The 15,117-nt window shown below is 44.7% G+C and overlaps 1 protein-coding gene across 1 annotated transcript in view; it reads right to left on the minus strand.

Annotated features, from left to right (window-relative positions):
* Positions 1–15,117, minus strand: part of SYN2 (synapsin II) — a 360,272-nt gene that overhangs the window by 134,408 nt on the left and 210,747 nt on the right. The gene's annotated exons all lie outside the window — the stretch shown is intronic.

A 15,117-nucleotide genomic window follows, 5' to 3' on the forward strand; every position in this document is an offset into this window, starting at 1 on the left:
GTTGTTTTGGATAATTTACCCTCTCCGGTCGTTCTAGGTTTGCCTTGGTTAAAACTGCACAATCTTTTATTGGACTGGTCTACTAATGTGATTAAGTCTTGGAGTCCGAAGTGCTATGATAAATGTTGTAATGGTCGCATTAAAGGGGAATTACCGGTACCTATTCAAGATTTTTGGAGGTTTTTTTCAGAGGAGGAGTCGCAAGTTTTACCTCCTCATAGGGATTATGATTGCGCCATTGAGTTTATTCCGGGAGCTGCTCTTCCCAAGAGTCGCTTGTTTAATCTGACTATCCCTGAAAGAAAGGCCTTGGAGGAGAACATACAGACTAGCCTGGCTGCTGGTCACATTAGACCTTCTAAGTCGCCTGTGGCAGTTGGATTTTTCTTTGTTAAATCCATGTCTGGATTTTCGTGAAATTAATAAGATTACCGTACGCAATTCCTACTCATTGCCGTTAATTCTTTGACTTGTTTAACCAGTTAGTGGGGGCCAAGTAGTTCTCCAAAATTGATCTCCGGGGGGCATACAATTTGTTACGAGTGAAGGAGGGTGATGAATGGAAAACTGCTTTTAACACTCCGGTAGGTCATTTTGAGAATCTAGTGATTCCTTTTGGTCTTACCAATGCACCTGCATTTTTTTCAGAACCTTATTAATGACATCCTGAGACCTTTGATTGGTAAGAATGTGGTTGTGTATTTGCATGACATTTTGATTTACTCACCAGATCTAGAGTCCCATTGGCACAGTATGTGAAGTTTTGCAGTTATTGAGTGATAATTCACTCTTTGCTAAGCTGGAGAAATGTGAGTTCACTGTGCAAAAAAAGTAGTTTTTTGGGCTACATTGTCTCCAGCGAGGGCTTTGAGATGGACCCTGTGAAGGTTCATGCTGTGCAGGAAAGGCCTAGGTCTATTGGTTTGAAATCTATACAGAGATTTTTGGGTTTTGCCAATTATTACAGGAAATTCATTAAGAATTTTTCTGTAATTGTTAAACCTCTAACCGATCTCACAAGGAAAGGTGCGAATATGGCCCAGTGGACTACTGAGGCCATTGAAGCGTTTGAGTATCTCAAAGAGAGGTTCAGTTCTGCCCCTATCCTTATGCAGCCTGGTGAGACCAAGCCTTTTTTTGGTCGAGGTCGATGCTTCATCGGTGGGGGTCGGAGCAGTTTTGTCTCAGGAGAACAAGGGTGGAGTACATCCTTGTGCCTTCTTTTCGAAAAAATTTTCGGAAACCGAACTGAATTATGATGTTGGAAATCAGGAGTTGCTAGCTATTAAATTTGCGTTTGAACATTGGCGTCATTTTTTGGAAGGCGCTAGATTTCCTATTCAGGTTTTCACAGATCATAAGAATTTGATCTACCTGGATGCTGCCAAGGGCTTGAATGCCCACTAGGTGGGCTAGGTCAAGCTAGGTGGGCACTTTTTTTTTCTCGGTTTCATTTTTCTGTTACCTATATCCCTGCTACTAAGTATGTTAAAGCCGATGCTTTATCTCGCAGCTTCTCTCCTACGGTCGGTGCCGAGGAGGAGAGCATTTTACAGAGAGGAGTTGTGGTGGCGGCATTGGACTCCGTTTGGGAGAATGGGATTCTGAAAGCTCAAGATGATGCTCCATCTAACACTCCCCATGGGAGGTTGTTCGTGCCTAGAGCCTTTAGGAGAGATTTGTTTGTGGAGTGTCATGAGTCTCGGTGGGCAGGTCATCCAGGAATTTCGGAGACTAAGAGACTTATCAGTCGCCGTTTTTGGTGGCCTGGATGGCAGAAGGAAGTCATCAAGTGGGTGCGTCAGTGTACTGTGTGTGCTAGGTCAAAGGCTTCACATACTCCTGCTGCGGGGTTGCAAGGCCCTCTGGAGATTCCTAGTGCGCCTTGGATGCATCTCACAATGGATTTTATTACTGATCTTCCTGTGTCCGAGGGTTTTACTGTCATCTGGGTGGTCGTGGACCGTTTTAGTAAGATGTGTCATTTGGTTCCATTCATTAAGTTGCCCTGCGCCAAGACACTCGCTAAGGCGTTTGTTAAGGAGATTGTCAAGCTCCACGGCGTTCCCACGGATATTGTTTCTGATAGAGGACCTCAGTTTGTGGCTCGCTTTTGGCGTGCCTTTTGTGACAGGTTGGGAGTCCATTTGTCATTTTCGTCTGGTTATCATCCTGAGTCTAATGGACAGACTGAAAGAAAGAACCAGGATGTTGAACAGTTTTTGCATTGTTTTGTGGCGGACAATCAAGCGTTGTGGTCTGAGTTTCTGCCTCTCGCAGAATTTGCTCTTAACAATCATACATCCTCCTCTGCTGGGTGTTCTCCTTTTTTTTGTTGTACTTGGAGACATCCGTCTTTTGGTTCGTTCTCCAAATTGGGGTCGGCGGTGCCGGAGGAGGAGAATTTTTCCGGTAATTTGGAGAGAGTTTGGACTAATGTACGTTGCAACCTTCAAGAGGCTAACAAGAAGTCCAAGAAGTATTTTGACAGGAAACGTAAGGAGGTTTTGTTTACTGTGAGTGACATGGTTTGGTTGTCCTCGAAGAACCTGCGGTGGAGGATTCCCTCTAAAAAACTGGGTCCTAAGTTTGTGGGTCCATTTAAAGTGCTTCAGGTTGTTAACCAGTCTGCTGTTAGGTTGGATGTCGCTACTTCCTGGAAGATTAATCCTGTGTTTCATGTTTCCTTGTTGAAAAAGGCTGATGTATCTGATAGGGACGCCACTGTCACAGTTCCTCCTGTTGTGGAAGACGGCGAATATGAAATTTCTCGTATCTTGAATTCTAGATGGCAAAGAGGGAGATTACAGTATCTTGTCTCCTGGAAGGGTTTCGGTCCCGAAGACAACTCCTGGGTAAGGACGGATGATGTCTCTGCTCCTAGGCTTGTTAAAGCTTTCCACAGGAGGTTTCCGGATAGGCCTGGAGGATCCGGAGGATCCTCATAAAAGAGGGGGTACTGTTAGAACCCTCCTGTTTGTTTTTTCCATCTTGTGTTTTGCAGTCACGTGACCATCTGCCTTTATATTCCAGCTCCGCCCTTCTGGCTGTGCAGGACTTCAGTGTTTGACTGTTTCTCTAGCCTGGTGCTTCGGTGCCTTTCTCTTTCAAGTTCGCTTGGTCCTCTGGGACCTCTAGTACATTTTTGTCAGTTTGTCTTTTTGTGTTCAGCAACAACTTCTTTGTTTAGGAGGTGTCCCATTTTTGTCCCAGTCCTTAGTTGTTTTAGGGACCCCTCCCTTAATTCTATAGGTCTTCGTTCAGACTAGCCGAGGACTAAGGCGGGTCTGTTCACTAGGAACAGGCAGCCCTCTACATCGTAGGGATTCAGCTTAGTCTTACTGTAGGGACAGCTTTCCCCTATCTTTCCTTAGTACATGTTGCAGATCATAACATTGGAGAGTCTGGTGGTGGCTTTTTCATGGAGTGCACATGAGCAATCGGCAGTGGAATTGGGAGACATATCTGCTGGCCAATTGATCAGCCAAACCATCATACACGCGACAGCAATCGACTATGTATCAGGCCCCTTACACACATCCTAAAAACTTATCGTAACGGACACATCAAATCAACACTAGTCCAATTAATTTTTTCCTGATATTGGACCTCTGATAAGGTTAGTTGATTAGTGTCATTTATCTAATAACACCATATTTTAGAACTGTTTCCTCATGGTATATCACTCCAATTGAAGTCAAAATTATAAATGTTATAATTATAAATTATATTATAATAATTTTATATATATATTTTATTTACTTTTTGAACATTCTTGGTCAATTAACATAATCATCGTGGTTATGGTGTATTTGTTATATGCCCTATTGGTGTATGAATAGATGGGGTATCCAGATCAAATAATTATTACTAATCTTATTACTAATATTACCATATCAGTTGATGGAACCAATTTTCAGGTAAATGAATTGTCAACAGAAATCACCTTCATCTACGGGCACCGTTAGCAATCAGGTAAAGTTGCAATCAAAATTAATGTAAATTAGGTTCATTAGAAAAAATGTACAAACTTTTTGCTGTTTGCAATAAACCAAACAAGAACAATTAAAATCGCTCAACACAACTAACATAACAAGTGGTTGCTCGAAATTCAGCACAAAGTGACGCTTATACTGACAACTGCAAAATAAGAATTATTCAACCTCTTGAATAAAATCTCTCATTAGCAAATTGGATGTTATCTCAAGCACCTGATGAAACTAATCAATTACTTCATTAGTTGCATTAAGTGTGCTTGAGATCATGGTCCGAAAAGATTAGACATTTCCACAAATACGGAAAAGGATATACAAATATAGCAAAGGCATTGAATGTTCCTTGATATACAGCTGGAAGCATAGATTGCAAGTTCCGATTTATTGGAACAGTGATTACACTAACAGGAGGTGGCAGAAAGAGGGAGCTGTCACTGAATGCCACCAGATTTCTGGTCAAAAACCCTCAAGTGACTGCAGAAGACCTGCGGTAGCACCTGGTGGTAGCAACCACTGAGGTTTTAGTTTGCATGGTAAGGAACATACTAAATGCTGAAGGTCTCCATGACTGAACATCAAGATGTTAACCTCCACTAACCCAAAAGAGCAAGAAAAGTTGGGACTAGTGATAAGGGAGCACTAAAATGCTCGGGTACTCGTTGCTCGGGTCGAGAAAATTGGAATACTCGGGTGCTCGACCTGAGCAACGAGCCCAATATAAGTCTGTGGGAAACTCAAGCATTTTTCAGGCGACTCCCCCCGGCGGTCTGCAGAGGGCCTAAAAATTGCCCAAATCGATGGAAACAGTGCTCAAATGACATGGGAACAGCATGGGGAAGACCCCTGGAAGCATCTCTGACTCCCAGGTCACTGCTATCAGCAACGTGGTCAGAGTATTACGTCACTTTTACAGACTGACAATAAAACATACAAAAACTAAACCAAAATGGATTTTCCTGGGAAATATGTTAAGCAACAACCTTTCCAGGGTAATGACTTGTATATAAGCCAAAAAATAACCAAAAACAAAAATACTCCTCCATAACTTGGGCTATGTTCACACGTAAAGTTTTTGATGCGTTTTTGCACTTTTGAATTGCTTTCAACCAAGACAAATGCATCCACCAGGAAATGTCATTTTAACATTTTACAACCTTATCTGGCCATGTGGTGTGTGACACATCATCAGACACATGCATACAGTGCTGAAAAGACATGGGAACAGCATAGGGAAGACCTCTGGAAACATCTCTGACTCCCAGGTCACTGCCTAAAAGTGTGCCCATCATAAGTGATCCTTGGCGCATGCGAAGATGCCTCCCGCCATGCACCTGTCGTTGCAGACTTGCAACAATCACCGTAGACGTCCTTGTCCCACTGCAGCATTCAGTTGTCCCTATCCCATTCCTTGGAATGCAAGCGCAAGTATGCAGGCAGCCACCCACCCACAGGCTGCAATACTATACTGCCAAACTTTTGACAACTGCTTGCACTTGAAATGTAAAGAGAGGAGAGAACAAGGCGCAATGGGTGACTCAGTATTGCAATTTGTAGAGGGGTGTGGGGATGGCTACTAACCTTATGAAGTTGTGCACCTCTGCACAACCCCAGTGTAAAGCTCCACAAGCTCCGCTCTGTTGGTGGCTGTCATCTATTTCCAGCGGCGTTCACAGATCCTGATCTCTTGGTGGTATATCACGTGGTCAGGTTAGTAGCATGTAATGCCGAGATAGACGCCCAGCTTCACCAACACCCCCGGCAGCGTTCCGAAGGGGTTAAGGCAGCGCAGCTTGGAAAACCAGGGTAGTAATTTTAATTGAATTGCTCCCACAGGTGAAAAAACAATAGATTAAAGGCAGCTCTACCGCACCCCAACAGGGGGAAAAGGACAATCAGTGAATATGAATAGCGGTACCAGAGCGCCAATAACAGGGCAAAAATATTTAAAGGACTGATTTATTAATACACACACAACGCGTTTCGGTGGACACAGCCACCTTCATCAGGTGTGACAAGCAGCAAACAATTGATCCTTATATACATTTGACTAGGTATACAATTACTTAAAAGGGGCGGGGCCAGATACAGAGTAATACCTCTATATTAACCCCTTGAGTTCATATATGCTCAATAGAGTAAAAAGGATTGTTATAAAATAATGCCTAATGAAGCATATAGGGTTCTTATAAAAAGGATTCGCTGTAAAAAAAAAAAAAACAACAACTTGTGAATCCTATAATCTTAATACTTCATAGGATATATTGTCATCTACCACCCTATATTTTAGATTATATAAAAAAATAATAATAATAATAATTTTTACATACAACATAAAACAATGTATAAATATAAAGTTATAAAATTACAATCAGTTTCTATCATTGTAATTAGAAAAAGTAGACGAAGAAAGGAAAAAAAAAAAAAAAAAAATCCCCCCCAAAAAAAAATAAAAAATAAAAAAAATTTTTTCTTTAAATTTTTTCTCCTTTTTCTCTCTCCTCCCTCCTCCCCTCCCTCTCTCCTTTCCCCTCTTCCCTCCTTCTCTCTCTCCTCCCCCCTCCTCCTCCATATAAAAGATATATATAATAAATTTGCTAAAATATGAAAACAATTATTTAAAAAGTTGTCTTCTCTATATTAAGGTTCAAACCTTCAGGAGACAAGGTTCCCATTTTGAAAATCCAATAATTTTCACGTGTAATGAGACGATTTAGTCTATCATGGTGTGTATCAACTATATGATCAATGATAGCTAGTTTTAGGTTATTAGGATTTTTTTGATGTTCTTTTAAGAAATGATTAGAAACACTGTGTAGGGGAAAGCCGTTTCTAATATTTTGGCGATGTTTATTTAATCTGGAGTGCATTTCCTGGATAGTGCGGCCAATGTATTGCAGGCCGCAGGTGCACTGGAGCAGATAGATCACATATGAGGACTGACATGTAAGTCTAAAGCGAATGGGATAGATCTCTCCAGTGACCGCAGAGACGAATGTTTTGGCTCCGCTATCAATGGATTGACAGCATAAGCATTTAGGGACATTACATTTATAACATCCATTATTGCTAATAGGAGCTGAATGGTTCGGTCTTCTACCAATTGTTGTATTGCTAGGGGCTATATAGTTTCCTAGATTTTTACTCCTCCGATATATGACATGAGGAAATTCCGGTAAATGACCAGTTAATATTGGATCATTATTTAAAATGAACCAGTATTTTTTTAATAAACTGGATAACACTTGCGTAGGTTTACCATAAGTAGTAATCAGATTTAAACTGAAATCGTTGTTTGGCTCTTGGCTGGTATTCTTGGATTTGTTGATACACAGGTTCTGTGATAGGGATCTAGTTTTGGAGAAAGCATCCTCTAATAATTTCCGGGGGTATCCCTTAGCTCTAAAACGTTTTTGTAAAACCTTAGATTCCAGAAAAAAATCCGAATCATGTGTACAATTTTTTCTGACACGCCAATATTGACCGTATGGAATATTTCTAATCCAGCTGGGTAGACGGCCACTGTCAAATTCAAGATAGCTATTTACATCCACTTCCTTAAAGTGGGTAGATGTGGATATTTTACCCAAATTGTCTATATTTATCTGAAGGTCAAGATATTGAATATTACTCTCAGATATGGTAGAGGTAAAGGAAAGACCCCAGTCGTCAGAGTTTAATTCATCAATAAATTTGGCAGCCTCCACAGTATTTCCCCTCCATATGATAAACAGATCGTCTATAAAGCGGCGGTACATAACGATGGGTTTATCGGCGCCGAGGGATTGCGCGATGTGGATAGACTCGAATGCCCACATATATAGATTTGCATAACTGGGGGCAAACCTCGTCCCCATCGCGCAGCCCCTCAGCTGCCGATACATCACCCCCTCAAAAGAAAATACATTGTTCTCAAGAATGAAAGTTATACCCCTCAATAAAAAGTTTTTTTGAGGATCTTGTAAGTTAGGGTCCTCATCTAGGAATATTTTAATTGCATGTAAACCCAATACATGTGTGATATTGGAATAAAGAGAGCTTATATCGAGTGTAATAAGAAGACAGCCTGGAAGAGGGGGTAATTCTCTCAATATTGTAATTAAATGTGTAGAATCCTTTAAATGAGAATCTAGGGATAAAACGTACTTCTGTAAAAAAAGATCAATATAGTGGGATAAGTTGGATGTGATAGAATTAATACCAGAAATAATAGGACGTCCAGGGGGATTAAATTTATCTTTATGAATTTTGGGTAAAAAATAAAAATAAGGGACTTTGAATTTTTTAATGTCTAAAAAGGATTTTTCTTTTTTATTGAGGAAGCCAGCTGTAGAGGCCCCTGCTACAAGTCCTTTGTACTCCAAAAAAATGGTTACAGCGAATCCTTTTTATAAGAACCCTATATGCTTCATTAGGCATTATTTTATAACAATCCTTTTTACTCTATTGAGCATATATGAACTCAAGGGGTTAATATAGAGGTATTACTCTGTATCTGGCCCCGCCCCTTTTAAGTAATTGTATACCTAGTCAAATGTATATAAGGATCAATTGTTTGCTGCTTGTCACACCTGATGAAGGTGGCTGTGTCCACCGAAACGCGTTGTGTGTATTAATAAATCAGTCCTTTTAATATTTTTGCCCTGTTATTGGCGCTCTGGTACCGCTATTCATATTCACTGATTGCACTTGAAATGTGGCCTTTTAGGCTCGAGGAGGCGGAAGCTTTTCACAACCTCATACCGGCGGCGACCGGGTGTCCATACTCGGTCCCCAGCCGCCACTATATTTCCCGGTATCGCCTCCGCCTTCCACAAGCACGGGTCCCACAACATTACCTGTACCCTCCCCAGTGCACTTACTGGGAAGGACAGCCTAACCACAAACACGTGGACAGGTGAATGTGGCCAGGGACGGTACGGAGCCAGTCCACAACTTTTTTTGCTAAGAGTTGTATTTAGCTCAGTGAAAGGACTGGCATAGAGGGAAACCGTATCTACCCTGCGTGTCATTTCTCCCAGGAAGTCCTATAATTGAGCTTGTTGCAGAAGCAATGGCAGCTCGTCCAACATCAACTCGCACTTGTCGGTGGTGCTTTGACACATACACATTTTTCTTTGCACATTTGATTTCTTGAATACAGAGTTGGACAATGGCCTGATCTGTAATGCGTTTTGAGAAATAACATGCATAAGCATGGCCGATCCACATTAAAAAAGCAGCCATAGAGTGTCCGGGAACCTTCCCCCACACTTTTCTTAGCCAGGGCTGCTTTTCGGCAGGGTTGGACGGGCCCACCAGAGAACCGGAGACTCCTCCGGCGGGCCCTGGCTTCTCCTTCAGGAGAGTTCATAGTGCCGAGGTGAGGCTATGATGATGATAGAGGCCACCATCTGCTTAGTTTTCTGCTACTTGGAATGCAAGTGCAAGTATGCAGCCAGCCACACACCCACCCACCCACAGGCAGAAACACTAAACTGACAGATTTCTGGGCAGCTCTTTGCACTTGAAATATGGCCTTTTAAGCTCGTGGAGGCGGAAGCTTTTCACAACCTCATGCCGGCGGCGGCCGGGTGTCCATACTCGGTCCCCAGCCACCACTATATTTCCCGGTATCGCCTCCGCCTTCCACAAGCACGGGTCCCACAACATTACCCGTGCCCTCCTCAGTGCACTTACTGGGAAGGACCGCCTAACCACAAACACGTGGACAGGTGAATGTGGCCAGGGACGGTACGGAGCCAGTCCACAACTTTTTTTGCTGAGAGTTGTATTTAGCTCGATGAAAGGACTGGCATAGAGGGAAACCGTATCTACCCTGCGTGTCATTTCTCCCAGGAAGTCCTCTAAAGCTGCTTGCACTTGAAATGTGGCCTGAACATTACTGCTGGTACTTTTCTGTGGGAATTTGCTTGCCTCCGACCAGCCTGGAATATTTCTAGCAAACTATGGTACGACGCCATGCTATTAGCACTGCCCCCAGTACCAGTAGCGAAGCCATCCCCAATTTCCTTCTCAGGAATTTTATTTGGTAGACTGACTGGCTGCCCAAATACATTTTCTCACAAAGGAGCTGAAGATAGAGTGGCAATAGGTGCAAGTTTCTCCAGCCTGTTAGATATTAGAGGGTGAACGGCAGCACATTGGATCAGTGGTTAGCACTGAAGCCTTGCAGAGCTGGGATCTTGGGTTCAAATCCCAGCAAGGACAACATCTGCAAGGACTTTGTATGTTCTCCCCGTGTTTCCGTGTGTTTCCTCCTCAGTAAAAAGCAGCCATAGAGTGTTCGGGAACCTTCCCACACACTTTTCTTAGCCAGGACTGCTTCTCGGCAGGGTTGGACGGTCCCACCAGAGAATCCTCTGGTGTGCTTTGGCTTCTACCTCAGGAGAGTTCATGATAGTGCTAACTTTGCAGCTGCTATGGGGCTCTTGAGCGGGTGAGAAAGGTTAGCCCTCAGAATCAAATCCTCTGGTGGGCACAATGTTTTTCAATCTGAAACAGCTTCTCTCACAGCCATATTCTTAAGCTCGGTGAAAGGACTGGCATAGAGGGAAACCGTATCTACCCCGGCTGTCATTTCTCCATCACCAGGTTCCGCCCATTGTCACGCATGACCATGCCTGGCTGTATGCTCAGCTGTGAGAGCCACAGATCAGGCTGCTGTGTTACAGCTTTCAACAACTCTGCAGCGATGGGTGGTTTGTCAATTAAGCATATTAGCTTCAGCACAGCCTGTTGCTGCTTGACCGAGGCAGTGCTGCAGTGCTTCCAGCTTGTGACTGATGTGGTAATTTCAGAGATGGAGGCTGAAGAGGAGGAGGAGGCTGAGGAGGATGAGGTGCAGGAGCTGTAGACAGTGGGGGCAACCCTGATTGACCTAGGGCCCGCAATCATTGGCGTCAGGAGGACGTGTTCCGTCCCAAGGTCCGACTGGGTCCCGGCTTCCACTATGTTAACCCAGTGTGCCGTCAGCGAGATGTACCGTCCCTGCTCACAAGCACTTGTCCACGTGTCCGTGGTTAGGTGGACTTTACCGGTAATTGCGTTGTTGAGCGCATGGCTAATGTTTTGGGACACGTGCTTGTGTAATGTGGGGACGGCACACCGGGAGAAATAGTGGCGGCTGGGGACCGAGTACCGAGGGATGGCCGCCGCCATCAGGTTGCGGAATGCTTCTGTCTCCACGAGCCTAAAAGGCAACATTTCGAGCGCAAGTAGTGGTGAAATGTGAGAATTTAGTAGTGTGGCCTGTGGGAGTTGGCTGCATATTTGCGCTTGTGTTCCAAGGACTGGGGTGTCAGGACTGCAAATATTTTTAATTACATTTTGGCCCTTTTTGCCCTGTTTCAAGATGGTGTCTTTTGTCTCATGTGCCCCTTGTCTTCCTGCTTTATAACTCCACCCCAGCCTCTAATCAGTGCTAGAGTATTCTATCTGTGATCTGCTCCAGGTGGTTTCCTAGTTTCCTGCTCTGCCCTGCAGACTTGTTTGAATCTTCTGTTACCTGCTCTCAGAGACTCTGCTGCATTCAGTTGTTACCAGTATTCCTCCTTCTCCTGGCTGCTCCTGCTGCTACCTCTGAGCCTCAGTCTTCACCTGCATTCTGCTAACAAGTAAGCTGGTTTCTGCTCTGACTCACCTGCTTTAGATAGCTGCAGAGCACGGGACTGTGCTGCACTATCAGGGACTTCCTACCCAGGCCTCCCTGGATTATCTAAATATTGTATGGACTTCCTTGCATGGACTTGATAAGGACTTCCTTGTTTTCTAGCATTCTCTAGTGTGAATTGTGCTTTACAGATTGCTTTGCTGATTACATTTAGAGCACGAGACTGTGCTGCATTATCTGGGACTTCCTACCCAGGCCTCCCTGGATTATATAATATATATTGTTTGGACTTGATAAAGACTTCCTTGTTTTCTAGCATCCTCTAGTGTGAACAGTGCTTTTCAAACTGCTCTGCTAATTGCATTTTCCCCTGAGTGTTTATGGACTTTGTGTTTTCGTCTGCACTTGTTTAATACACCGTGTGTTTATAATATACACTTTGACACCTATAAATTGTGTTCTGTTTTATCTTTGTTCCACGCAAAAAGACTCCTGTGGTATCCATTATAATTATTACACTGGGGTATGGACAACTGAACGCTGCGCTGGGACAAGGACATGGACGTGCTTCCTGATGCTGCTACTTGATAGTGTGCAACGACAGGTGCAGGGCAGGAGGCGTCTTCGCATGCACCATGGACAGGGGATTGGCTTGCATGCACAACAGCGGAAGAAGCAATGGTGCCACCCGCAGACACTATTCCTGGACCCTGGAGTTAGGCCCACAAAGTCGGGTGCTTTGCTGCCATGTGCCTGCTGGTGGTGGTCAGGCTGGTCATTTTGCCACCCCTGCTAATGCTGGCCTGGCAGGTGGTGGAAATGGCCTTTTTGGGGTTATCGGCAGAGTCTTTAAAAAACTACCAGACTCGGGAAGACCTAACAGTTGTACTGGCAACTTCCTTCGTGTTGGTGTTACGGGGAATGGTTGCCTGCCTTCTGTCTGCGGCCGCCACACTGCTTCTTCCTGCCTGTTGGGGTGCTCTGCCTCCCTCCCCCTGTGTGCTGCTGTCCTCACTCTGCATGTCCTCATGCCAGGTTGGGTCAGTTACTCTATCATCCACCACCTCGTCTTCCACTTCCGCACCCTGGTCCTCCTCCTGACTTTCTGGCAATTGTGTCTCATCATCGTCCACCTTTTGTGACACTTTCCCACCGTCGCCTTCGTGTGACCGTGGCTGCTCAAATATTTGGGCATCGCTACACGCGATCTCCTCTTGCCCCGCTTCAAGTGGACTGGGTGAGAGGCCCGAATCTATAAATAGAAAAGTGAACAGCTCTTCAGAGTGTCTAAGTGTGGGATCAGTTGTCTCTGGGTACTTGGCATGGTGGGAAGAAGGAAGGTCAGGGTGAGGAATATGCGGTCCAGACTCACAGCTACTGAGACTTGACCGTGTGGAAGACAGGGTGGTGGTAGTGGTGGATCAGTGACTGGAAGCATTATCTGCTATCCAACCAACAACCTTTTGACACTGCTATGAGTTCAATAGTGGTGTGCTGCGGTCCCCTAGAAATTGGGACAGGAAGGTCAGGCGAGAAGATGTGGGTGTTTGTTGTGGCACAATTTCGGCTTGCCCACGGCCTTGTCCTCGGCCTCTGCATGCACCATTACCATCACGTCCAGTTTCCCGTCCCTTGCCACGTGCCTTGCCCTTTTTAAATGGAGGACAGTATCTTCCACACTCACTACAAATGACTGAGTTTGGAGCGAACTTATATGTGATCCATGTGATAGAGAAAACAGAGTTTTAAATACCTGTCCTGTAGGTAAGTAGTTTGAACAGCAAACTGCGGTGAATTGCTTCAATGACACACTAAAGGAAATTTTTAATGGAGGCCAGAAATGGCAGTATTTTCTGAAAACGTATATGTGATCCGTTTGACGGAGAAAACACAGTTTTAAATAGCTGGATTTCTAGCGCTGTAATATGGAAAGGACCTGGCTGTATTCTGCAGTGCCAACAAGCAAATGGCGCAGAAAAAATGGTGTTCTCTGGATTGCTTTTTAAACAAATAATGAGGATTAAGATCCAAAGAAAAGTATTCCTGGCCCCTGAGACCTGGGCCTTTGTATAGAAATATCTAACAGCAGCAGAAGGCAGAATTGGAATGGAGCCTCTTGTGCTATATGCACTGCAGTCTGCTATATACCCTGCCTGCCTGCCTATATACAATGCCTGCCTGATATCTATGTAGATGGATTAGTCCTCAGAAGGACTGTTTGTTAAGATGGATATGTGTAATGTACGGTTTTTCTCCCTATACTACCTAATACACGATCAAATCTTTCCCTGACACAGCAGAAGCTCTCCCTACACTGTCTGATCCGGAGTGACTGTGACGAGCATGGTGGCGCCAGGTCTGATATAGACCTGATGACACTGTGCGGCCAGCCAATCACTGTAATGCCCACAACCAACATGGCTACGGCATTACAGTGCATGGCAGGCAATCCCTGCATGTTCACTGGCTCTTTAAAGAGCGCCAAACATGCAGGGAGGGGGCCCGAGTTCCCGCCCGAGCAACCTGGAAATACTCGGCGAGCGCCGAGCATCTCGAGCAGTGAGATGCTCGGGCGAGCACCGAGCATGCTCGCTCATCACTAGTTGGGACCAAGATTCCTCAGGAGCATTGAAAGAAGCAGGTGTCTGGCTATGCATCATGTTTGCAGCAGGTCATAACAGCCAAAGGTGCTCTACTAAGACGTTTGTTATGAAGGGGTTGAAAAATTCTGAGACTGCAGTAGTCAGCAAAAGAAGTATTTGGAAGTAGAACTTGGAGGAACCACTAGTTATTAGAGTTAGTGCTAATTGATTCGCATGACCCAGCCCAAGAGCCAAGGTCAGTAATCTCTAAACTCTAAGATCCTTCAACTGAAAGGGGTTGTCCGGTGTAAAATGAAATTGTGCGCTGTGAGGATTCGCCAATGTCTGCGCCAGGAACGGCAGTGATGTATGTGATATGCATACTCCGGGGCGGAAGCCGTCTAGTGGGCGCAGCCTCGCTCCATATAAGAGTATATAGAGAGGCTGCACCCACTAGATGGCAGCGCCCACTAGATGGCAGCGCCCACTGGATGGCCGCGTCCTCGCTCCATACACTTGTATGGAGTGAGGTTGCACCCACTAGACGGCTTCTACCTGGGAGCATGCCTATCACATACATCACCGCCATTCCCAGCGCAGACACCGGAAAATCCTCGAAGCACACAGTGCATGCGTTGGGGGGATTCGAAAGTCTGCAGTCACACAGAGTGACTTCAGACTTTTTATTTTACACCGGACAACCCCTTTAATGGAATTCACTGCTCTTCTTTTGATTAGCCAGCCTGGCGTGCCGTCATCATTGAGGAGTAACGCACTTGTGACATCACACCAGGCCAGCTAATCGAAAGTAGAGCCGCGGATGCCAGGAGTTAGGAGGTGCTTCTCAGGGTTCCCATCCTGCGTGTTGACCACTGGTCTGGGTCCTGTCGATTCACACCAACTCTACCTCTTATATAAGTTGTGATGAACA

This window comes from Phyllobates terribilis, unplaced genomic scaffold (genome assembly GCF_046119375.1).
Source record: "Phyllobates terribilis strain yellow unplaced genomic scaffold, ASM4611937v1 Scaffold_8__6_contigs__length_399053987, whole genome shotgun sequence".
NCBI classification, from domain to species: Eukaryota; Metazoa; Chordata; class Amphibia; order Anura; family Dendrobatidae; genus Phyllobates; species Phyllobates terribilis.